Here is a 26524-nt window from a genome sequence, read left to right as displayed (position 1 = left end):
GTAGAACCCTTTTTCATCTGTCTGAAACGTTGGATTGCGCTGCCGTTTAGAATTTCTCTCATTTCACCGAGGCAGTTTAGCAGTAAGTGAATGAAGTCGCAGTAAGTAAAAGACTGCGCTTGTATTCCTAGTTATGCGGCGAAACGTTCTAACAGTTGCCACAGCTTTGTAATATAGAAGGATTGGCACCTCTAACGCAGTTTGTGTTGTGTTCAAATGCATAGGTAAAAACTTGCTGCTCAGGTGTTCTATTAGTGTACAGATATCCTTCGGGAAATTTATCTTAGGCAGAGCACGCCTTTGTGCTGTCTCTACATTACTGAACTCTAGTAAAGAACGACCGAAATTTTTCTCAAGGTGCTGTGGTGTTTCTGGAATGTCATTGGTCATGTCAACATTATTATTGTCCAGATGCGGTTGAATTGGATCCGGTACGTGATGTTTATTATACCTAGTACCTGTAACTACAGTTCCAACCAGGTTTTCGTTGCCCACGTCTTCCAGCAGGAGTTCATCAATAGTAAGCTGCTGTTCCACTTTCATTATGACACAACATTTCTGACGAAAGCAATCTGTTTATAGATATTGAGAATTTTTTATCTGCTGCATTCTGCGCATTTATCTTTGTTCGACAAAAAATGAAATAGCCATATTTTTTATAAAAACAATTAATTTTGAACTACTTATGATGAAGAATTATAAATAAAATCGTATTGCTGATATAACTAGGAAAAAGACATTTTTCTTTTAAATCAAATAATGCCCAAATTAATAAAAAAAATAGTTTATTTTCAACTGAATAGTTAAATTTACAAACGTGTAGTTTGTTTTCCGAATAAGGGGATGAATTTGCGACGACAAAAGATAAATTATGAATGAAAAATATAATGGTTAATAATTTAAGCAAAATCAGAATTTCAATTTTAAACAAGTTGAATTCAACTCACGGCAACCAAAAGTATTATTAACGTAGATGCGGTGCGTATTTGATTATAATAACTTTTGTAGGCACTGATTTATCTTAAAGTTTTTTTGTTTTTTTTTTAATTGGTGAATTTATGTTTGAAAACTTTTTCGCTAATTAAAAAAAAATACAATTCACACGAACAAACAAAATTTTTTGTCCAGAAATATATGTTTCTATTTATTGCTTTTTTAAATTCAAAAATAATTTTAAAAACTGTAAGCAATAAAAAAAATTTGCTCTTATATGAATATTTGATCATTTATCTTTTTAATTCTTTAAATTCGGGAATTTTCTGGTCCGGATATTTTAAAATTCGGAAATTTTCTGTTGTGAGTTTTTAAGTTCGGCTCGAAATTCGGTAATAATATAAATTGACGAGAATTTTCCCATTGGGCACTCAAATATTTCGACAATTTTATAATTTTAGGAATTTTAACAGTAACGGAAATTTCATTTTTCAGAAAGAGCGACTGAAAAATCGCGAAAAATAAAATTCCCGACCCTGGAAAATTCGCTAATTTCAAAATTCCCGAATAATAAAATTTTGTCAATTATAAAAGTGTCGAAACATAAACCTACATAAATAAAAAATTCACGAATAATAAAATTGCCGACAATATATAATTTTAACGAATTAGGAAATCCCCACAAAACATTATTGAATCATAAAATATTCGGACTCAAAAATCGATTTTTAAGTTTTTTACATAATCAAAAAATAAATTTCGTATAAAAGTTTGTTTGGAAAATGTTATTAGATTCAAAGAAAAATTAGAAAGACATTTTTTTCACTTTTATAGTGCACGCAGTTCTTAATTTATTTCTCAATGCAATTTTTAAACAATTATTGTTTATTTAAATCCAAGAGAAAATGTAGAAAAGTCAAATATTAAAAAAAATTATTCCATATTCACAATTATCTGACTATTTTATTGTTAAAACATTAATAATATTTATTGGAAAGGAATTTTTTAATGTTTGAATTCGGGAATTTCGAAATTTCGGTCCAAACAGTGACCGCACCGTATCAAAATAATTGTAAATAGAAAAATTATAATTCTAAAATTTAAAGTTTAGATTTATCACTCTAAAGTTGTGCAAATTTATTTTCAAATTGTTTAATCCTAAAAATTGTATAGTTTTTTTTTTAATTGAAAAATTTAAAATTAAGTGGGTTATTTGAAGTGATTTTTAAATTGAACACTTTTTATCAAGACTCAATCGGATATTTACATTTGTGTAACTACTAAGGCTTCCAAATTAAATTAGTTCAAATTTCAATGTTAAAATATGTAAATTATTTTACATTGAACAGCGCCAGAATCCTTTTGTGAAATCAACCACTGTTTGGTTTCAAACACTCGAACTAAAGTTCAGCTTTTAAAGGCATGTGTTAATTTATAAATACAGATGATCAATTTGAGAAGTTTTTTATTTCCTGTTCAAAAAATAAATTCACTTTCATTTCATAATTTTTTCCAGTCGCCAATCTAGCTCAATTTATCCCAGCCTTAATTGTTTTTAAATAATAATTTTTTGGTTCTAATTCTCAGGAAAATCATTTTATTCCCTGACAAATTTTCTACAAACCTCGCTGATAATTTTTTCTTTTCAAGAAATGAAGGAGAAAATTATACTATTTCTATTTTGTAAAGAATAATTTTCTTTAATAAAATTTTTGACTTAAAAGCCCTTTAAAGAGATTTTTTGTAAATGTATTTTTTCTACCCGGTGAATGAAAAAAGAATTTAAAAAATTCAAAGTTAATTATTATAAATTCATTAAACTGAGTTCATAAATAAATATAAAACCACCCTATTAAAGAACTTTTGAAACTAAACATTATTTTAGTTGTTTTTAGCACTCCTAATTTTGAATACTCCTATTTTCATATTTATCAGAAGTTATACGATTTTAATTCTACCTTTTCGGAAGTAAGGTGATTTCATGAAAATTGTAAAGTACGTTTTAGTATTAATCGCATTCTGCAGTATTCAATTTCACTCGCGTGATCCCACCCTTTTTTCTCATGTGTTTTACGGAAAATGGATGAGCTGGTCGACCTGCCACTTTTGGTTATACTGGATACAACATGGCTCGGATAGGGGTAACCCTATCTGGCGTTACAAAATAATAAGCATCTATGATTATAAAATATTTGTCGCAACTCATCATTAAAGACGACATTCGTTTGTATAATTTACTTCCAAAAGACTGATATTGAACAGCGCGGACTAGCAATAACGCTTACAGTTTTCTTTCAAAACAAAGGTTAAATCTTCTTTTCCTCAGCCCAGCTGCTGGACAGGCAGAGGTTTTTCGATAAAAGTGCATCTGAAATTTAAGAATTCTATCAGAAAATATGTTATAATTTTTCTTCAAACGTGAAATATACCTACTTTCGATTGCAATCTGGATCTGCTTATAGGCCTAATCAATTCTATACAAGTCCGAGGGTTATTTCCTAGTCAAACTCGACAATTATAATTATAACCTCCACTTAGAAAAACGCAAATATTTCCTAAAATACAATCGACCCTAAGGGTCCTTTTTATTCGGACAAACAGATTTAGTCTATTATTACAATGATGTTTTAAAATATTGTTCTTTTTCTATTAATTCTTTTTAAAAGTACCAACATCAACTTTGTCTGCTGAGGATGCTTTGTCTAGCGTTAGCTATTTGCAGTCAACCGCTTAAACAGAAATAGCGTCGAAGACCATGAAGTGCGAAACTTGCAGAGGCAAAAGTAAAAGTTCAGAAACCAACTCAGCGATTAAATTGGACATACCATATGAAAAGAGATGTTATGAGCCTATTTTTTGGGCAGAGAAAAGTGGTGAAAGTGTGCAGAGGAAAAATCATTTACCCTTTTTACTTAACTTGCCAGGTCTATCAACAAGAATAAATTAGCAGTATCTAACAGATCATAAACACTCAATATATGTGAACAGATTGCTTTCAGCTGTTGAAATAGCTGCTATTAAAATAAAAGTGGAGAAGCAGCTTTATCATAATGAACTTCGCTTGGAAGATCTGAAAAACGAAGTCCTGCATTAAGCTAAAGGCATATGTGAAATGCATAATAAACATCAAGTACCGAATTCACTAGAACTACATTTGCACATTAATAACGATGATGTAAACAGCGAAATACCGAGAAAACTACAGCACCTTAGAAGGTATTTTAGTAATGCTTTACTACAGTACAGGCATGTCGAACCAACACAAAGCCGTTTTCTGTCCAAGATAAAACTCACAAATAATTTGCGTGCACTAACAGAACGCCTGAACAGCATGGTTTTACCTAGGGACTTGAACGCAACACAAAATGTGTTAATAGTGCAAACTCTTTTATCCTGTGCAGCTGTAGTAACCGTTAAAATGTTCGGCCTCAGTTCCAGGTCTACAAATGTAGTAGTCAGCAAAATACGTGAACAATTGGGCCACTTGACTCAATATAAACAAGGAAATAGAAGCAGAAAACTGATAAACCATGTTGATTCACTATTCATCCTCCGTACATCGAGACTTGATGTTCTAACTGCAAGACTGCGCCGCTGCATGAAAATTCTTGCAAGAAGGCAACAAAATCCAACCTTTTAGGCAGCTGGAAGAAAGTTCTGTCGTAAACTGAGTGTTTGGGTGTTCGGAGAAAAATGAACAGAAGTAATTTGGACACTGTGTGGTTGCATCTAGAGAAATCAAGAGCAAGAAATAGACATACGATGGAGCTGATAAACATCATAGCTTGAGATGTTTCAGTGGTTTTGAAAAGGGCAAGTTACTGGGAATTTCCAGGTCCGAATATGGTGTACAACTTCTGGTGCAAGTACCTGACGTGTGTCCATCCTGCGTTGGCAAGGTATTTTCAGAAGATCATCGAACATCTAGATCTGATGCGAAGCGCATTTGAACTCATCTAATGGTCAAGCACCGACCTTGATAAATTAAATAGAACTATCCACGTCAGGCAACTGTGTATCTCAGAATTTATACAGTCGCGAGATTAGTTCCACAGCAAGGGAGGTTTGGTATTTGACAAAACCATCTGTAAAGCGGACCGTACTAGACGCCTGTTAATTTGTCCTCAGATGAGGCCTTGAATATCAGGGAAGAAACCATTGACGAATTAGAATCACAATTTTCTTACTTATACATCAACACGTTGTTGATCTGTACCGATTATATTAGGCTAACAATGAATCCTTCGAGCACATTATTGATGGTTCTGACATAACGGCTCAAAAAGTATATACACACAGACATTATAATGTGTCGAGCATTATAGCAAATGAACAACTTGCCCTAAACCTAAAACAGTTCAAAGAATGGATACCTCTCTATATATACATTACCAATGTTTGTTGCAGAATACGAAGATTACATCTTATATTGGGACGTTACTATTTAAGTGCATCGTTACATCCGAACTAATCGACCTGACATCGTGACGCGACAAGGCAAGGTAAGAGTCTACATCATTAAGATTGCTTGTCCACTTAAGTCAAATTTGAAGGCAACTTATAGAACGAAGATCCATTAGTATGGCGAGCTGAGATATGAAGTAAAGACAATATGCAGTAATGTGAAACTTGCATCTACTAATCCTATTGTTATTTCAGTTGCAGGCAATGTGCACGCCAGATGTGCTGAAATAATTGAAAAGTTATAAGAAACTTTCAAGGCCATCAAGAACAAAGTCAATAAAAAACTGTGGAGTTACAGATGGTAGTTTTACGAAAGAATCCAGAGGCGACTGCTGTCACCTCTAATGTTCGCGGTCGCTGTGAAAAGATAGAATCGTTGAAAGAGGCACGCCAAACTACACCATACTCCTAATTTTGTATCTACAGCATCAATCCAAAGATTACGAACATGGCATTAAATCAATTTATAATATCCTTTTCTCTTTAGTCATTTGACTTACCGCCTAGTTTTGATGACTAATACTAATTAAAATTTAAATATAAGTATGCGTTTATCAAGAAAAATATTTATATAGCGCGACAGTTCAACTTATATTAAATTGATAAGGTGACACTAAATAAAATTTGTTACCTCGCAAAACCGTACAAAATAATTCGTATATGCGATTTATATTCGGAACAGGAAAAATCACAAATATCTAAGAACAGTATATTCATACGAAACGTATGATAATTCATTAGTTCGGATATTCTTAAAATTCTGCGTCAATCTAATCTTTGTAAATTTTTAAAGAATGAAGATCCTTTGTGCTCTGTTCTTAACTTTGAGCTTAATTCTTAATTTTATTGGTAAGTCAGAGAATATTAATATAATTTATTATTGTTAGTACGTTGAAATATGTTTTAGACATTAAGGAATGTAAAAAACTACGTAAAATCTTTCATAATGAACGATTATCATTATTTATATTATTTCTTTGATACCCAAGTATCAAAATAATGAGAAAAAGGTTTAGGACTTTTGTATTAAAATTATTTTTTTTTGAAAAAAGATCTTCTAGCTTCGCTCCACTGTGAATCTAACAACAGAATCTCCGATTAACGGTCAGGTCCTTTTTCAATTAAGTAAAAAATTTAAAGACTGAACTTGATCGATGGTTTTGATTTGTAGAAGTTTCAAGTTCTGTCTTTAAAATATGATATTTTTTTAAAAACTTAAAACATTGAAGCTTTCTATATTTTGGATAAAAGTATCTCTAGGAAGAATAACTAAAATAACCAAAATAACGATTTTTTATTTTGATTGTGACTTCAATAGAAGGTTACACAGATTTAGTATATAAATATAAAAATTGCTTTTATCAATGTGCAAATAAAGTTAATAATTATTTACACCTGCGTTCTCTTACTAATCTTTTGACAACTTAAATTTATTAATTTTATTTAATAAATTAAAAAATATTATATTTTTGCGACCTATTTATTGAACTCTCGTCTTGCGTTTTTAATTTTTATTTTAATATTATTTAAACCCAAAGGTATGCGCATTTTTTAGTCTGAAGCGATATACTATAATGAGAATCTTGATAGGTTGTAAATGACCTATACGAAATAAAATAGTATGAGTGAATTATAATTTCACTATTTCAATACATTTTGACATTAAGTTTTCAAATATTCGTCTTTTCTTTTCACAGAAATATCATCAGCTATGCCGCCCAAAACAAGGGACTTTCTAGCGAATTTTGGGATGAGTAACGAAACTCAGAATCATGAAGGTAACCCTAGTTTGAATAAAAAATTATAAAAAAAATGATCATCAGTGAATAGTTTTTCATGTTAACAGTTTAAAATTAGTAACCACCTTTGGAACTGAAAAATATTACAGATCCGCGAAAGCTTGTACTTGATGTTTTAGAGAAAAATGCGTGAACGGTTTAATTTAGACAACTTATAAGTCTGCACAAATAAACTCTAGGCAGAAAACAACTCAAAATGATACCTAATGGTAAAGATATAAGGGTGTAGTAATGAATATGAATGCAGCTTTACGAAATTCAGACTGTTAACAAAGGCAGCTTATTAGGTACGCTGGGCAAAAACTTCTTTCCCACCTGAAGACACATCAAGGAGAATCCCTGTTATAAAATAAAATTGAGGTTCACTAAGTTTTTCTTCGTGATTCTTCAAACTGGTTGTTGCAAATGACGGACATGATATCCAATACATTTTTACTGCGCAGAAGTTCAGCAATCGGAATAAAATTTTAGGAAATAATCCAAAATCAACAAAGCATTAAAATGGCTTCAAAGAATGGAAGATTTTCAACGATGGACGACATCCTTTAAAGCAGTGGCTAAATTTCAAAGCCGCCGACGTCAAGAGATTTTGGAAGTTAGATGATAAGGCTATAGTTCGCAAAAACCTTAATTGAATAAAACGAATCGATTTGCCCTTGGAACGGAAGTTACAATATTCATAGAGCTAATTAAGGATAAAGAAATTCTAAAAATTACAAAAATACAAATTCACACATCAAGACTGAAAAACTGAACTGTACTATTTATGGATGATGAATCCACTACCACGTTATTCGATGAATATTTAGCAATACATTTTGACTAAAATACAAAATTAAACAACTCTCTTCTATCTATGCGGGCGTGATTTTCTGACTAGATGTAATCCAATCATTTAATATCTTGAACTTTCGGGACAATAGATTGACGTAGAAGCATAAAAGAAAAATCTCCTTAAATAGTCCAAACGTATTTAAAAGATAATCAAAACGGGAAATCTTAAAGTACTTCTTATCGGCAAAATAATGTCTATACTCTGTTCCGAAAGGTAATGAATCGAAAAATACATTCCGCAATTCTCTTATAAACTTTAATAAGAAACAAAATGCTCATTCCTCTGAAGAAGAAAAAAGGCAGATGTTAAAAAAGGATTTTTTCTAAAACAGTTAGAGAATAATTTTTCACCTATATGACGATTTTGCTTGGTTATAATATTAAGAAATTTTTTTTCCTTAGGTTATTTTGCACTTAGCCTATTTGATATTTATAGATAAGAATATAAACCACTGGACATCTTATTCCGAACATGGATCGTTACAAAAAATAATTAATCATAGAATTATGGCAGATGATGATCGTTAGAAAAAAATTCGATCCAATTAACCTTCTTTTTGAAAATGAGATACCCAATTAATTTTTCTTTCACAATGACGTTAAGTCGATTGATTTAAGCGGTATGAATATTTCAAATTTCATGACTAATTTAATCTTCGCCTTGATAAACATTTGTAAAAAGAGTTATGAACCCAACACGAAAAAAGCAGACCATTTGTTTACATAACAGATTTTTGAAATTCTAAAAGATTGGTGTACTTTGATTTCTGATAAACAATTTAGTTAACATTTTATTCAGCCAAAAAGGCAAAAATTTTAACACTTTTAGATTCCTCAAAGAAGCTCTTATACATGTGCTATAACTGTCTTTAAATCATTTCTAGCATTTAAGAATGATCATAAATAATTATTTATCACGCCAGAGAGAAATAGAGAGTCACAATGCATTAGAAATATCCGTTGATAGAAACATGGCGCCTCCTACTCGCCCGTATACCCGTGATGGCCATTTGATATATATATATCAAATGGCCATCACGGGTTTCTATCAACGGATATTTTTAATCTATATATATAATTAAAAATTTGTCATAAGGACAACCGCAGGATTTCGCCGCGAGCGGGTGCTAATCTGAAAAATTGCACCCGCTTCCAGCGAAATAGCGGTAAAATTTCAGCCACAACCGCGTCTCACAACCGTGAGACGTTACAGTCTGTAAAGGAATCAATACGACGATCCAGCAAAAGCCTCGTGGACCCTAAGAACACGGAGTGACCCAAGGACAACCGCCTTCTGCATTTTTCCCGCAAGTGTTCTAGCATATTTTTGACACGCAGGGATGCTTTTTAGGCCATCAGCAAGTGAAAGCTTGGCACCTCCAAGAGCGCCGATGATAAGGACGATCAGTTTAACAGAATATTCCAGGTACAATCGTTGCAACTCCCTGATAAGGTCTCGATACCTCTCTTTCTTTTCATTCTCCTTGGCTATGATGTTTTTGTCAGCTGGTGCCGAAAATTCGATAACGAACATGGTTCGCTTCTCGAAGTCAAGAAGAACCATGTCAGGCCTCGAGTGAGAAACAGAAACAATTGTCGAGAATATAAAGTTCCAGTATATGCGGCACTTCCCATTCTCGACAATTGACTCAATTTCCCTAGGAGCATTTAAATCCACGAGTGATTCCAGGACTTGGTCGGTGCGCAAAGAAACTGCACCACCGACAATGACCGACATGAGGTAAATGAAAGTGGCCCTCAACCCTTAAGATGTGTGCGTCGCATGGCCATCGTAGGTATATCGCACGCACACAACCTGATATCGGCTTTAACTCAGGCAGATTTAGAATTAAGATTGTTGGTATTTTACTGTTCGATCCCGAGGCAAGCAATTTTTGACAGATACAATCTGACAGATAAATGGGTCAATTTTGTGTGTTTTTCACTGTCCAGTGTTTCACTTTAAAATCCGTTTGTAGATTATATATATTTGTGCTATAATTATTATCCATAGCTGGTTCACTTTAATGCCAGAGTAAGCAAATCTGCAAATACCTCAAGAAATTGTAGGTTATGTTTCTATGTTTACCTTTCAGCTCCACTCTCCTCATCATTGTTTTCAGGTTCTTTTTTTCAGAATTATCACACCAGGTGCGATCGAAAAATCGTTGGATTATCAACATCAACCCCTAAATATTTTAATTTAAAAAAAAGTGAACCACATATTGTACGTGACAAAAAATTAAAGAAATGTACAACTTCAATTCGGATGGTCACTGACTGGGAAAACCGGGAACTATAGCCCAGATTTTTGAACACCAAAAAGTATCCTAGAGTTTAAAGGAAAACCCGGAATTTCCAGATTAATTTTTTACTTTTGTTGATCTTATCTAAATTTTCCTAAAAAGTCAAATTTTTTTGGGTAGCAAAATTAACTATATTGATGAAAAATTCAACTGTTTTGTTGAACATTATTCCAATTTCGACAGAAACTTTCATCGGTTAAGTAAAAAACTGGATTTTTAATTTTAAAATTTTTACTATTAAATTTCGCAATCAGAATTAATCTCTTTCGTTTAAAAATTCAACTCTATTGTTGAACATTATTCCAATTTCGATAGAAACGTTCATCGGTTAAATTAAAAACTCGATCTTTAATTTGAAAATTTTTACTATTAAATTCCGCGTTCAGAATTAATCTCTTTCGTTTAAAAATTCAACTGTATTGTTGAACATTATTCAAATTTCGACAGAAACTTTCATCGGTTAAATAAAAAACTCCATTTTTAATTTGAAAATTTTGACTTAAATTTCGCAATCAGAATTAATCTCTTTCATTTAAAAATTCAACTATTTTGTTGAACATTATTCCATTTTCGACAGAAGCTTTCATCTTTGAAATGAAAAACTCGGTTTTTACATTGACCGGAAAAATATACATCTATAAAATATTTTCAAAATGTCAGCAGCTTACAATTAATAATTATTACAAGTGATTACAAAAATCCAAATAACTTTGGATTAGATGAATAGTCCAGAATCTGGGAATATATACATGTTCATGCCTGAAAACAAGAAAATTTTATGTTTTTTTGTAAGTCAATGAATCCTAATTCTGTTTACGGGCAGTGCATACATTAAGTCATCCTTTTTGGTTGAAAATTCAATTGTTTTCTTGAAAATGCGTTTTTTGACTTAAAGATTCACTTTTTTTTTAGAAATTTCATCTTTCTTGTTTAAAACTGGAAATATCTGATTAAAACTTCATCTTTATGATTAAAAACAAATCTGTTTCGGTTTCAAATTAACTTTTATGTTGAAAATTCACAATTTCGGGTTTGAAAATTTGTATTTTCGCCTCAAAAATGCAGTATTTTTTTGGTTAAAGTGTCGTAATTTCGGTTAAAAATTCATTCTATATCTTAAAAATTCAAGTATTTTGTTCATAAATCGTTTTTTTCTAGGTTATTTTTTTGAATTGTAAATTTAATTATTTAACTTTTATTTATAAATCTATATTTTTTAATTAAAGCTTTAATTATTTGGTTGAAAATGCATGTATTTTGTTAAAAATTTGACTTTTTGGTAGGAAATTAATCCTCTGGGCTGAAAATTTAACTTTTTAATTGAAAAATGTATGAGGTTTGTTGAGAAGATGTATTTTTTGTGAGAAAATCACGTTTTTTTGGATAAAAATGCAACTGTTTGGCGGAAAATTAGTCTTTTTTAGTTGAGGATTCAAATATTTGATTGAAAATTTCAATTTTTAATATAAATTCAACTGTTTGTGATTTAAAATTAAATATTTTTTGTATGAAATATTAATTATTAAATTATTTGTTAAAAATTAATTCTTTTGGGTTAAAACTTCAACTTATTGGTTGAAAAATGAACTACTTTCTTTAAAATTAATTGTTTTGGTTAAAGTTTTAAAATGCAACTATTTTTGTTGAAAGTTCAACTGCTTTGTTAAAAGTTCATTGTTTTGATTAAACATATAACAATTTTGTTGAGAATTCGTCCTTTTTGGTATTTTTCAGCTATTATTATTATTATTATTATTATTTTGGTTTGGTTAAAATTTAAACTACTTTCTTTAAAATTCATATATTTTTGTTTGTTAAAGATTCATAATTTTAGTTGAAAATACATCTTTTTGGTTGAAAACGATACTTCTTTGTGGAAATATTTTTTTGGTTAAAATTAATTTTTTAAATTGGAAATTTAACTATTTGGCAGAAAATTAAACTGTTAAGTTGAAAATCAATTTTTTTTTTAGTTAAGGGTTCTAGTATTTTGTTGAAATTTTGTATACTACTTCATATAAATTTAACTGTTTCTTCATTAATTATTATTTATTTACGATTCACAATCTTTGTTGAAAATTTATATTCTGGGTTAAAACTCAATTTTTTAACTGAAAATTTAACTATTTGGTTAAAAATCGAATTGTTTCCTTAAAAAATAATTTGTTTTTGTTGAGAATTTAAGTATTTCATTAAAAATTCAACCTTTTAGGTTGAAAATTCAACTCTGTTGAAAGTTGAACCAATTCCTTCAAAATTCATCTTTTTGGTAAAAGATTCATAATCTAAGTTGAAAATTCATTTTTTTTGAAAATTTATATTCTGGCTTAAAACTCAGTTTTTTAACTAAAAATTTAACTATTTGGTTAAAAATTAAACTAAAATTAGTTAAAAATTTATTTCTTTTAGTGAAACATTTTTCGTTAATTAATTTTTGTAACTGAATATTCAAGATTTTGTTTTAAAATTAATTTTTCTTAGTTGAGAATTCAAATATTTCATTAAAAATTCATATTTTTTAAATAAATCTAACTGTTTTTAATTTAAAACAAAATTTTGTTTGTTTTTAATATCAAATTTTACATTTTTTAAAATTCATCTTCTTAGATTGTAACTTCAACTTATTGCTTAAAAGTTGAACTACTTTCTTCAGAATTAATTTTTGCGGTTGAAGATTCATAATCTTAGTTGAAAATTCATCGTTTGTTAAAAATTGAACTATTTTATTAAACATTCTTGTTTTGGTTAAAAATTAATTTTTTTATCAAATTATAATTTAAAATCTTCTTTGGCTGAAATGTCAACTATTGCGTTTTTTGTAAAAAATTCATATTCTTTGATTGAAAATTCCACTCTTTGGTTGAAAGTTAAACTATTTTCTTCATAATTCATTTCTTTGGTTAAAAATTGAATTGTTTGTTTGAAAACTAATTTGTTTTAGTCGAGAATTCAAGTATTTTGTTGAAAATTCAACCTGTTGGTTGAAAGTCGAACTACTTTCTTTAAAAATCATTTGATTGGTAAAAGATTCGTAATCTTACAATTAGTTCAAAATTAATTTCTTTTGTTGAAAAATATTTTTTTTAAATTAATTTTTTAAACTGAATATTCAACTGTTTGTTTCTGAAATTCTTTGACTTGAAGTTGTACATTTTTTAAATTTTTTGTGACGTACAATATGTGGTTGACTTTTTTTTAAAGTAAAATATTTAGGGGTCGATTTTGATAATCCAACGATTTTTTTATCGCACCTGGTGTGATAATTCTGAAAAAAAAGAACGTGAAAACAATGATGAGGAGAGTGGAGCTGAAAGGTAAACATAGAAACATAACCTACAATTTCTTGATGTATTTGCAGATTTGCTTACTTTGGCATCAAAGTGAACCAGCTATGGATAATAATTATAGCACAAATATACATAATCTACATGAAATATATTGTTATTATATGGCAGCCCGTTCCACATTTCTTTTTGTTATAATTTAGGCAATTAATAAAAGATAATTTTGCGAAGTTTAGCACACAACTAATGAATAATTAGTATCATACCTATACGGTTGACGTACGCCAACACTTAATCAGCAACATCTAACTAACATTTCTGGCTGTTTCTGCCAGTGAGGTTTCACTGTAAACCTATAAAATTTCACTGGTTTATTTTCAAATGTACTCTGTAGATTTTGTGTGTGCCTCTACTAGTCCTGTAACTAAGACTTTCTGTCACACTCACACTTTGAGCATTGGGTCTAACTCTTTCCTCATTGACATTGATGACTGACTCTAAAATAAAAAATTGTTCACTACAGCGTATCAATTAAATTTGGCGAAAATCTGTTCTCGTTTCTGAACATTGTTTTAATTATTAAAAATCAATGTCAATTTATAAAGTATTGATACGCTCCTTACTCAATAAGTAGTATTATTGTTTTTTAGCGGTAAGGAGAATAATCTTTGGGGTTTGTTGATTTCTGTCTACTAAGACAGAGTGAGATAAAATTATGTCTTGGGGTAAAGAACAGGAAAAGGTGAAGGTATGACGAACGAGAGAATCAGTAAGAGAACTCCAACTGGTAGAGGTGTGTGAATGGACTTATGTGTCTATCTCTGATGATAGAAAGAGATTTCGAGAGGAAGAGTGATCTGTTGGAAAGATGGCTAGGATGTTTGAATGATGTATTAGCCGAGCCGTTGTTTTCGATTTTGACTTTTAACCTAAAAAGAAATGGGTTAAAGGAGGTTTATGTGTTAAGTAAAAAGGGGCGACTGAATTCAACTTATAAGCTTGTTCAAAACTTCTTTAAAATTTCTTTATACATTTGGAAATAGTTGTGAATACATACAAATTTATTAAATATGTTAGAATGTTTAGAAATTCATTAAAATCTTCTCTTTCTTATTGCAGAATTAAGTTCACAGCCATCTTCCGAGATTTCTCTTCGTGACAGGTCTAGGTCTCCTTGTAAGACTGATCATTTATATAAGAGCTCTATTTTTCCTGCTGAGTCTCATCTTATCCAAAGGCCCGACTCAATGTCTGGCAGTTCCATGAATCCTCCTGCCAGGCCTATTTCTCCTTGTTCTAGGTCTAATCTTCCTCCTGCCAGCTCCATGGCTCTTCGTTTAAAGCTTCCGTCACCTGATGGAAAGGGATGTGGAATCGAAAATCTGGAATATATTCGGCTTATTTCCCTTTGGAATCCGGAACGGGCATATAAACTTCGAAAATACACTTTTCCTGATAATAAGTCAATTCGATGGAAAATAGAAGGGAATAAGTATGGGCGTATTCCAACCCATGAACAAATTGTACTATCAACATCGAATGGAGACGTCTTCGCAATATTGAAAAGTTATAATGTTTTAGTTGGAATGTATATTCGAATTGATGGCGATATGAAAAGATTTAAAATAAACATGGAAAGCGGCAAGATTACTCAATTAAAACCTGAAGAAATTAAAGACACTCCAGTAGGTGAGCGCCGGCAGATCATGCTGAATTTTTCAATACAGAACAAATGTGTCGAACTATGAAAATTATTGTTTCTGATCGAAATTTGTACTGGAATTATACATGCAACTAGTAATTAGAGTATTACATAAAATTATTATGGTTCAGAAATATTCAATCTTTTGTTAATTTTCCAGTCATTCTTTTTCAGAAACAAATAAACAAGTTTTTCTTCATTTCCACATGAAAATAATTCAGGAAAATTATTATAATACCGTGTAAAATCATTTACAAGGCCAGCGGGATATAAAATGGCGATAGACAATTTATTACAATCTCATCATTTAGATGGAATGTCTTAGATTCAGATAATTTTGACCCCATTTCATTTTCGTCAATTTGCGATGCCTTCTACTACCCATAATTAAGGTTTTAGCCATGAAACATCAGACAGAACATTTTTTACCTTTAAAAGTTTAAAAAATTTTCTTTAAATTTTTTTTCAATAGGAATCATAGTTTTTATTGTAAACGTACAAAATGCCATAAGAAAATCGTAAATTGAAATTGACAGCCTAATAACGGAAAAGACTATCAAATGGATAAGAGACAATTTTCTCGTATCGAATAAACCTACGAAATTTCTTTTACCATTTTCCAATAGCCCCCATAGTTTGGTGGTAAAATGTTAATGTTTACAATCTGGTTGGTAAGATCAAAATGATTTTAAACGAATATAGAAAATTCCATCTAAATGATCAGCAAGATAGAATTTCTTATATTCATGTAAATTTGATAGTGATCTTTATCGTATCGGTTTCGGTTTCCGACTACCCAGTCTCGATGCTTTCTCGAATCGTGTTGGTATCGGAGAACGGATATATCGCTCGCATCGTCTGGGAATTTTGAGACTAAAAAAACCGATGATGAGTTTTTACGGAACTTCAATAAAAGGGGAACAGTGACATATTTCAGCTACCTAAGTACCAAGAACCTTTCCTTGTCATTTAAAGTCTGAACTTTCAAATGAACGAAATATCTTATACTTGTGAGGAAAGGACCTTATGAGTAACTGGCAAATTTCTCAGTCAAAGCGATTAAAGAAAGGGTCGCAGTAAGAAACGCAGCCCTGGAGCCCTGGGCTCCTAAGTTGTTAAGAAATTCCCTGACCTACTGATGTCATCGTCAGCTGTCTCCGTTTTCTCAAATGTAAATCGAATTTTTTATGCTCACCGAGCGATCACATTTGAAGCCAAAATTGATCAAGCACCACAAAACCATCTCTTAAGACCCTTTTCACTTTATCAGCTTCATTCAACTTTATTGAAGCAAACAAAAAGTTTATACAGTTTATGGATTTCTGGCAGAAATTTAGCAAACCACTTAGCAAATCCTGTGCACAACTGTATCTAGTATGGTTTCTACCACAAATATACCCAAATTTCGCCCGAGTATAAAAGTTGTTATCCAAGGACACTAGAGTCTCTTAAACCACGTTACCAGTCACGTTAAGTGCCATTAGAGTCAGGAAAGAACTGATTTAAGTCAACAAAAAAAAATGTGCTAATAATATTTTATGTTAACAATAAAAAAATTAGGTACACGATAACAAATCTGCCCGCTTTGCGGGCACATTCAGCGAATGTTTGAGCGCGCCTAGGGCGCGCGACGGCTGCATATCGCACTTTGTGCTCGATAATGAGTTAATTCGAGCTTCGCGCTCACACATAATTACTGAATAAATTACTTGTACGGACATTACCATACAAAGACATAAAAAAAGTATTTTCGTTTCCGTAATCCAGTGAAGGCACAAAAAACGCTCAGGCGCTGAAGAGTGAAAAAATAACCCACATGCAGAAAACCCCCGCGTTAATGAAACAGAAAAGTGCGGCTTTTAAAGAACTTTTCATCGAAGAGTCGAGGACTTTGGTTCTCGATTAGGTAGGCTCTGAACAAACTTAAATTTTTCTCGATTCCTTTGAGTCTGTGGATTTACCCAAGAAGGCATTGACGAAATATTATATCCCGTGAATCCTTTTCTTATCCATAGGGGTTCAATGGAATAGGTTTAATAATAGTAATTTAGAACCGCCATTTTTTAATTCAAAGTCATTGTGGTTTCTTCCATTATTCTTCCGAATCGGAATATAGGCCCTACTTTATTTTTTTTTTATTTTTTTATTTATTCTTACTTTATTTTTTATTTTATCTTACTTTTTATTTTTTGTTTACTTTATTTATTTTTCGCTTCTAATTTAACGTTTAACATTTTAGTTTCCTCTAAGAAATAAAATTAAAGTCAAACCTCGCTTATGGCAACTTCTTTGAAACGTAAACAGCTTGTCTATTGCAACTAGAGAGGAGACCCCACACTATACTTATCCGTAAGATGGTCTCACAATACATTCCCGCTTCTGCGCTGTCGTTGGCTGTACGAGACATTGACTATCAGTGGTGGGAGTTGGTAAAGTTAGGATAGACTGGTATCTTGGCTTGCAATAAACAAGTGTTGCAATAAACGAGGTTTAGCTGTATTTGATGAAGCCTTAACAAAAGTAAAGTAAGACGAAGACATTGTGACATTTGTATAATGTTCTAAGTTATTTTGCATAATAATTCAACAACTTTGTATTGGGCGTTGAAAAAAAGATGTATGGTTCATGGAACTTAAAATGAAAATTTCTATTTTTCGCTAAATGAAGATGTACAATGTTATGAAACATGTGCAAAATTCCACAATGTCCTCATTTTACTTTACTTTTGTCTATGTCTCGCCAAATAATATTTTCTTCGTGTATCATAAGTTTGCAGGGTGAACACCCACCCGGGAAAATATGGAGAACCTAGAAAAAGTCGGAACAGACGTTCACTGCGAGAAAACCGCGATAAAGTCGGGAGAGAAATGTTACATCCGGGGATTTCCAATATTTTATAATTCGTGCATTTTAAAATTTTTTTCAAAGGTTCCAATTGGAAAGCGTGTAATTTTTAAAGTGTTTAGACTATCTAAATTTTAAAGCTTCACAGAGTTTCCCGTTTTTAGTGTCACTTAATAATACGTGGTGTGATAATTATTAATAATATATTTATTATCTTTAAAATGTCTGTAATTTTAATTCCCAATCATGGCGTTAAATGTGATTTTCTAAACCCCCATGAAGTTGGACCCCCGAAGTTCACATTTTTTAAACTTTCTTTTTGCATAAGTTAGTACTGTTTTTACATTCAATATTTTCGTTTTCACCCTCCTGGTTACGAAATTAGAGGTAAAATTGATTTCGGGGCGATAACTTCACGCATCCCTCCGAAATTCAAATTTCTCCAATTTTCTTTTTGCATACGTTTGTACGTCGCTTGTACTGTTTGTAATTTTAATATTTTTGTTTGTGACCTCTTGGTTTCCCGACTAGGGGGAATTCAAAACTTCGTACCAGCTTGCTTAATCAGTTTAGCCCCTAATTTCGTAACCAGGAGGGTACAAACGAAAATATTGGACGAAAAACAGTACAGAAGAGGTACAAACGTTTGCAAATAGAACATTAAAATTTCGCAGGTTTTAGATTTATAATTTCACAATATTGTAGTTTTAAATTTCAATGATTCAAATAACTAAAATACTCGAGTGTTTAATCATAGAAAAGCTTTAATATCACAATTTTTGGATGAGTATACATCTTAGCAGTTTAAAATGAAGTTCGCACTCCCTTCAGTGTCAAGGTTCTGAAATCAATTTTTGTTTTATTTTAATGTTTCCCATTTAAAATAACTATTTAGTTTTGAAGTGTGTTTAGCATAATTTAATTAATTTTTTAATTTTATAAAAAAATCGTCTAATGACTGAAAAATTCAATTTAGTTCTCAATATTAAATTTTTAAATCTTGATCGCTTTGCATTTAGAATTGTTCAAATTCAAAAGTTTGCAATTTTTATTATTTGATTATAAACGCTTTTGAGCATAAATAATAGGATTTCTGTTAATTTTCAATTACACAGGCCAACAAAATTTGACAAAAGTCAAAAGCCAAAAAGCGAACGAAACATTTCCGAAGGATTTTGATGCGCAGAATCCGAACTCAAAATTGCTAATATGGAATTTGAAGGTACTAATCTTCTTCTTTCAAACCTACTTGGATTTATTAGGATATCTTTATTTTTCACCAAAATATTGTAATTTAAAATTTTTATTTTAGCGTTTTAACCCATTAACGCTGAGGTCTTCAGATTTATACAACACATTCTACATTGCTGACGATCCGATATTTTTTCTTCAAAATATTATCTGAGGGGTTTTAGAGGGTGTCCTTTCTATTGCCGGTGTCAGTTTTTTGTTATAACCCCTACAAGATCCAATATGGGGGCCACAATTTAGGACTTTAAAAAAGAACAAAGGATCCCACACAAAATACCAACAAAAAGCGTACAGTCGTTTGGAACCAAACTTTGCACATTCATAAAACAATAAAAAATATGAAACCCGTGTCTTTCCATTCATACGGAAGCCGTTTCCTAGGAGTAGAAACCACCCCTAACAAGCCTCAAGCATGCTAAACTACCTGACTCTGGAAACAATAAGTTTAGTTGTATATTTTTCTTGAAATAATGAAGTTCCATGCTACAAGCGGGTTAACCCATCTACCTGCTGATCCATCTAAACCCAAAAATCACCCCTACCAAATCATAAGCAGGCTAACCCACCTAACCCTGAAAGTAGCGAATTTAGTCGGTTACATTTTGTGAAACAATTGAATTCCACACTACAAGTGGGCTAACCTTGAAACGAAAATTTTCAATTTAGCGTATTAACCCATTAACATCGAGATGGTATGCCATTGTCCCTTAAAAATGTTATCTGAGGGGGTTTCGGGGGTTCCTTTTCGATTGGCTCAGTTTTTTTGTTATAACTCCTAGAAGAGAGAATATGGAAAACAATTAGGGCTTAAAATAAAACAAATTTTACTATGATTCATTTAATATTGTATATTTACTTAGGATTTTTCAGCTTACTAAGGCAAGACTCAATATTTTCCAGCCACTTAAGGCTGGACTTGGGATTGTCCAGCTAAGCAAGAAAGTACTTAATATTTTCCAGCCAATTAAGGCAAGACTTTTTATCGTCCAGCCAGTCAAGACAAGGCTTTGAATCGTCCAGCCAGGCAAGACAAGACTTACGATTTCCCAGCCAGTTAAGGCAAGACTTGAGATTGTCCAGTTAAGTAAGGAAGTACTTAATATTTTCCAGTCAATTGAGGCAAGACTTTAGATTGCCCAGCCAATCAAGGAAAGACTTACGATTGCCTATTCATTTAAGGGAAGACTTGGGATTGTTCAGCTATACATGGAAGTACTTAATATTTTCCAGTAAATTAAGACAAGACTTTATATTGCCCAGCCAATCAAGGAATGACTTTAGATTGCCCAGCCAATCAACGAAAGACTTTGAATTGCCCAGCCAATAAAGGCAAGACTTTGTATCGCCCAGCCAGTCCAGGCAAGACTTTGTATCGCCCAGTCAGTCAAGGTAAGACTTTGTATCGTCCAGCCAGTCATGGTAATATTTACGATTGCCCATTCAGTTCAGGCAAGGCTTGGGATTGTCCAGTTAGGCAAGGAAGTACATAAGATTTTTCAGCTAATTAAGGTAAGACTTTAGATTGCCCAGCCAATCAACCAAAGACTTTGAATTGCCCAGCCAATAAAGGCAAGACTTTGTATCTCCCAGTCAGTCAAGGCAAAACTTTGAATCGTAAAGTCAGTCAAGGAAAATTTTGAATCGTCCAGCCAGTCAAAGCGAGAATTACGGTTGCCCAGCCAGTTAAGACAAGACTTACGATTGTATGTCCAATGAAGGTGAAACTAATTGCTTGTTTTCTTATGGAAACGCTCGTGCTTCATGTTAAATGAACGTTGAAGAGAGTTTCGTTTATGACTAGTAGGGTCATTATCATTTCTTTGAAAATACCAGAAATAGTCGGCCATCATTCTTAGATTGCATCGACCTTGAAAATGCTGCTTTTTTTGGTGAAAGTCTTGATGAAAGCGTTCGCCCATTTCTTCACTGAATGCTCCAACATTTTCTGGGAAATAATCCAAATCAGATTTGAGAAAATGTAATTTTGTACTCGTCAAACAACCTAATCTTTTAAAAGTCTTTAACATACTGATACAATATTCCTAAACTTTGTATCTCGATTAAGATTTATCATTTAGAAGTCACCACAAATAAGCCAATTGTAGACATTGTATTTTATTGTTATTAGGAGTAATTGGAAAGTATTATAAGATTTTTTCAGTGTAGTTGAGTGACCTACAAGAATGGCAGCGTACTTATTTCCATTATGTAATAGTACTGCTTTTAAGACTTTATGTAGACAAATCTATGAAAAGACGCCAATCCTCTGTCGTATATAAGTTTATTTTATATCAATTAATGAGTCTTTCGATATCATTACAATACAGAATCCCACTGTCCATTGAAAAGCAAATTTTTCACTTCTTTGTGGATTCAAATGGGCTCTACGCAAGGCAGTTAACAAGCTTTGACCCTTTGAAGTGTAAGAGCTGCTAGCACAGCGTCGTTTGATTCTGCACTTTAATCAAAGATCCATTTAAAACATCGTTGAATTGACTCTAGCAGTGCATTGACAATTCCTCCGCAATATTTAAGGTCCGTTACGTCGATCATTTCCAATTTTCTTTTTAATGTGAATAGAGTAGGAATCAAATCCCCGTACTACAGATTCTTGTCTTCTTGTAGATGGTCAAGGGCTTCGGAAACAGGCTTCATGACAATTACGAATTCTTCAATATTTGGTATATTCGATCTTAGCAAGCAATGTTTGAGTTAAAGAACTTCGCTTAGCTCGTTCAATTTATCTTTCCTTGCAGAGATGTCAAATAAGGCGTCAAAGAGAGAGTTACATCGGGTTATGCCGGGCCATTTCAAAGTTTTCCCTAGAATATTTTTTGTTACCTCTTTTTTTTCTCCGCGACATGCAGAATGCCATAGAGAACTACATTTCCTCATGGTCTAATACTGCGAGGTCTTCTTCTCCTTTGTCGAATTCCTCATACCACGCTTGAGGTAGATTGTCTTCTTCATTGACGCCTTCATCTGTTTGTATGATAACATTATTATAACACGGTATTAGCGATTATTTTGCGTTAAAATAATTCTGTAGAATTAAAAAAAAATTGTAAGTCATTGTACGAGGCTGAATCAAATATTAACCGGAATTCTCTTTTTAATATTTATTTATTTATAAAACAATACAAAAATACTATTGATTATTTTTCTACATAGTCTCCTTCACGCTCTACACATTTTTCCCAGCGGTTTGGAAGCTTGTTAATTCCTTGCTCGTAGAAACTTTGAGGTCGAGTCATCAACCAATTGCGCACGAATTCCTCAACATCTTGATCGTTGTCAAATCGCCATCCTCCAAGTGCATCTTTCATGGGCGCAAACAAATAATCGTCACAGGGTGACAAATCTGGGCTGTATGGAGGATGCTCAAGGGTTTCCCAATGCATATCCTCCAGTTTTTGTTTCGTTTCACCCGCCGTATGTGGCCTGGCATTATTATGAAGATGGATGACGATTCTGATGGGGTTACCGCGTCTTTTGCTTCTGTAAGCGGCTTTTGCAGCCTCCAACAGCTGGCAGTAGTAGGCAGCGTTAACCGTACGTCGATCATGTAGGAAATCAATGAGCAACACTCCTCTGTAGTCGAAAAAGACGGTCGCGAGGACCTTACCGGCTGAGAGACGGGTTTTGGCTTTCACAGGACCGGCTTCGTCTTTCCTTCGCTATTCTTTACTCGCCATCTTAGACTCGGGAGTGTAATGATGCACCCATGTTTCATCACATGTCACGATATGCTTCAAAAAAGTCTCACCCTCCCGCTGAAATCGATTCAGATGTCTCTTACTGATTCGCAGTCGGATGTTTTTTTGATCTTCGTTCAATAACTTCGGGACCCATCGGGCACAGATTTTTTTGAAACCAAGATGATTTCTAATGATTGTTTGAGCGCTTCCATAGCCAATGCCCACCTGTAAAGTGATTTCATGAATAGTGAACCGCCTGTCACTTTCAATAAGGTCACGAACTGCACCAATGTTATCGCCAGAGACACTTCATCTTGGACGTCGATTATGACTCACATTTTCCACACTTTCTCGTCCACTCTTAAACTTTGTGGCTCAATCAAACACTTGAGTTTTAGACAGAGTATCATCCCCATACTGATCCTTCAATCGAGTCAAAATTTCGCACGGTTTAACGCCTTCTTTAGTTAAAAACTTTATTATAACCCGTTGTGCAACGGACGCTGGAACCTGTTGCTCACTCATAGCTGTACTGACGAATTGACTGAGTCAAACATCTCACCAAGCGTTTTACCTACTCCTAATACACTACATTACAAGAACCTACACTGTAAGAGTGCTTGCGATTGGCTAAAAAAAGTATTTGTAAAATTCCGGTTTATATTTGATCCACCCTCGTACAATTGCAATAAATATGATGAATTAAACTGATCTATTAGTTTAATCATAATTAACGTGCGCAAGCAAAAGATGTCTAAATAAATTATTATCTGCAGAGTTTAAAGTTTTTTAAATTTAACTTCTTTTATACTTTTTGCGACAGTTAATTATTTAATTATTTACAAACTGACAAATGTGCGATATTTTAGTTTAATGTTTAATATTCTCTTCAAATATAATTTGAATATCCGAACCTGATTAAGTGAAATAATGCACCTTATATTTATCAAAAACAGCCTAACAATGAAAACTTACGTTTTGGTTCTCTTACATATAAATTGTGTAAAATTCGAAATAGATAGAGAAATCTCTAATATAGAGATAGAGAAAATCTCTAATATTAATTTGATTTTTGAACCTACATGGAATTCTCATTCTGTTATTATCCTTCGGATTTCTAAAGTTATTAAGTTTCTTAATCAAAATAACCTTCTTTAAATTCTCAAAAAACTGAAATAATTTTCAAAAACTTTGCAAACTATCTGAAATTTTAGTTAACCTGTAAAAACTTTTGCAGCTATCGAAATTTGCCCACAAAAATAAAGAAGTCTTTATAAATTAATTTAAAAAGACTAGAAACAAAGGTTAGTTTATGCTGCTTGTAACAAAATTTCTAGAACTTAGCAATATTACGTAGTACAAAAAAACCATTAGAGATTTTCTAAACTCTGCAGCCCTTTAACATGGCTAACACTTTAAATTTTAAATAAGTCTAAATCTTTCCTGTTTAAGAAAATATTTGATTTAATTCACTATAATAATGAAAGAAACTCACTATCATCATAATCAAAATCTATATCAACGCCAAATTCCTTGTGATTTTCTTCCAACAATTGTGCAACTTTGTCGTAGGTATGCCTTCCTTTCATTCTTTTACACGCAGTCGCAACTGACTCTCACAAGAAAGTCTCTGGAACGATCTATATGGAATATAGGAAATGCAAAACTTACATTGAGGAACATTAAATAACTAAAGTGGTAGGTGAGCTATTCAATAATAACCAAAAATAGCTTTTACAGAATTTAAGCGTATCAAGTCTAAGCTTCCAACTCTCAAAAGTTTGTTACTATTTCTATAGTCTAAACAACTCTTAAGATTCAAGATGCATTATCTAGTAAAATATTTTAAAACAAAAATTATACGACTTTTCTAAAATACGTAGAAAAACGTAAAATAAAAAAAATCTAACTATTTATGGATAGGCTTATGATTTTACTTTCCGGGAATGGATCCATAAATACTCTTATAAATATATACCAGTTTGAATACATAATTTTACTATTTGTGAGCTTTAAAACACAGAAATACAAAATTTAAATAGTTGTACGTGTATAATCTTTTCTGAATTAAAGTTTGCCATAGTGCACTTGTTACTGAGTTACTTTTTTAAATAAGTCAGTCAGTCTTTGTATTGTCGAATCCTGCATCGGGATATGTTCCAAATAACTTTTTTTGTTTCTTTGAATTGAAAAATGTTCAAAAAAGAAGTTTATCTCTTCTGCATAATTTCAATCTTGGTAATTAGGTAAACTAAGCTTTACAACCTTTCATTACAGAAATTGTTTCAGAATTGGTTATCATCTATTCAGATAAATTACTTAAACATATATTAGTTTTAAATTGAGAAGGCTCTAGTAAAATGATAGATTATTGTGCCTCTGAAAAATTATCTGACCATGTAAGTAAGCCTGCTATGATCCCTAATTATATTTCCAAAATTTTGCTGAAAACTCCAGAATGTATTTTGTTAAATTCTTTAATTATTATATTAAAATTTGAATTTATCCAATTTTGTGAGCGTTTATATAATTGAATATTTTGAATTACAATCACTTAATGTACGGTCACACCCATGTAGCTAAATTGTTTTAAAGACTATTTTTTTAATGCTTTTTAAATTACTATAAAACACATAATAAATTTAAAACCTATACACGGTCGGATTCAGCCTGAGAAGTATTGTCTGAGTGTCAATTTTAAAACTCTTTCTAATTTCAATTTTAAAGACTGATACTTGTAGAGAATTTCAAGGCGCATCTTTTATTCTTCTTGCAAAAATTTATAGGTTTTGTACTTTTTGAGATAATTGGTAAAAAGTGGATTTTTTGAAAACGAAAAATTCCAATCTTTTTTTACTTCAACTCGCGCTAATTTAGCCAATTTTCATTATTTCCCGCTTTCCTTAATACAAAGTACGTGTTTAAGTCTTCTGAAACCATCTAAGAAAGAAAAACGAGAATGTTGTAATCAACAAAAAAGTTATTAATTTTTTTTTGAGGCAATGCAAAAATCATGAATTTCAACCTTCAAGCGCCTCGTTTAGCGAACGAATTTTAAGCTACGGAAAGCTTTCAGTAAGAAAGTTGTTCACTAAGGTTCAAAGAAGTTTTCTGGAAAGTTTTAGATCAATTGGATTAATAGTTCAAAACTTATGAATGTTTTAAAATCCAAGCGGTAATCTTGATGCTCCCCAAAAACGTGCCTGGCCGGCTACGTACGCGCTGCAGCGAACGACATGAAGGTCAAGTCAATCTTACCAAAACAAATGCACAACAGTAACATTTTTTGTCATATTCTATGAAATTCTACGAGGGTAGTTCAATAAGTCCTTAGAATGAAGTATTAAAACAATTTTTTTTGGGTAAATTTTTTTTTATTTTTCAACATAATCTCCTTGGAGCTCTATAC

This window comes from Belonocnema kinseyi, chromosome 9 (assembly GCF_010883055.1).
Source record: "Belonocnema kinseyi isolate 2016_QV_RU_SX_M_011 chromosome 9, B_treatae_v1, whole genome shotgun sequence".
Lineage (NCBI taxonomy): Eukaryota > Metazoa > Arthropoda > Insecta > Hymenoptera > Cynipidae > Belonocnema > Belonocnema kinseyi.
The sequence above is the reverse complement of the archived record's forward strand: the minus strand, read 5'-3'. Positions refer to the sequence as shown.